This window comes from Medicago truncatula, chromosome 5 (assembly GCF_003473485.1).
Source record: "Medicago truncatula cultivar Jemalong A17 chromosome 5, MtrunA17r5.0-ANR, whole genome shotgun sequence".
NCBI lineage: Eukaryota > Viridiplantae > Streptophyta > Magnoliopsida > Fabales > Fabaceae > Medicago > Medicago truncatula.
The window spans coordinates 10,548,913-10,550,368 of record NC_053046.1 but is presented as its reverse complement, the minus strand read 5'-3'; positions in this window follow the sequence as shown (position 1 = coordinate 10,550,368).

Below are 1,456 nucleotides of genomic sequence, written 5' to 3'. Positions count from 1 at the left end.
TAATGTTAGTTTGGTGCCTTTGGAAGAGTCGTAACACAAAGCTTTGGGAGTCATCTGACACCCTTGCTGCTGTCATTATTTCTCGAGCAAAGGAAATGCATTAATAGGGTTGCTCAGAGCAAGAGTTCAATTCAAATCAAGGCATAAATTTGGGAGTCATCTGACACATCAGTTGCTCATTACAAGTTGAGGATTATTCCGATTTTGCACACTACGATTGAAGAAGACGAATCAAAGCTCAAGGCTCATGATACCTTACCACATAAATTAAACTAAGATGAAAATGACAGATATAGAAGGAAAATGGAAGAAACTTGACGATTCACTTATTCAAATCACCTCATAATGAAGAACGGTACAACTACGAACCAACTTCTGACTAACTCTAACTTTCTTCTAACTAATCTATTACTTACTAAAACTAATTATAATTTTGCTAACAAACTCAAAGTAGTTAGTTAATTTCAACGATCTCAATAACTTGCAGTTGAAGTGTGAGAGTTAACTTAAAATCAGAATTCTGGAGAATCGTGCCACGATCGAGAAGCTTCGTGCCACGATTGTTGAAGCAAAATTCTAGAGCAATCACTGGAAAAATCGTGCCACGATTAGATCGAATCGTGCCACGATGATGCGATTGAAGATAAAAATAAAACGTATTTTTATTGAAGATTTATTTCAGTTTTTTAAGGGATTACTTTCACTATAAATATAGACCTTGTATCAGAGCAAACTTTGAGATAGAGTGGGTTGAAACAAGGGTTTAGAAAGGCAACAACAAAACTAGGATTTTTATAGAGTTTGTCTCTTTGGAACAAACACTAGGGTTTGAGGGTTGATTCACCTTGGGAAACACTATTAGGATTGAGTCTCTTGGTTACGGGAAGAGATTGGGGCTTTGGGTAGAATTAGGCGGGAGACTTATTCTTGTAACCCATTGATTTCTCTTTTGTAACGTTACTCATCATATAGTGAATCGGAAGGCTGCTCTCTCCCCCAGACTAGGTCAATTTGGACCGAACTGGGTCAACAAATTCTTTTTGTGTTCTTCTCTTCTTTGTGTTCTTCTCGCCGTTGTTTTCTACTTTTGGCTTGTATTTAATTGTTCCATACACTTTGATTTTGGTTGCCTGATTATCCCTTGCTTCACACATCAAGTTGTTATTGGTGTGATTTTCTCATCGAATTCACAACATAAAGTAACAACTACAAGTATAGTTTTGCAGTGCAATCCTATGATAGATCACAGCTATTTTAACAACCAAATTATGAAAAGTCAATATAAAATATATCTATACAAAAATAGTAATATAGTAATAGTCATTCATTTATTATATACTACCATACCAGCTTGTCTTAATGTATGTGAATTTGATAAATTTTTATAAATAGAGATGGAAAGAATAGTTTACCGATTGAATCTAAATCTACTAATTTCTATTTTGAACACCAAAAA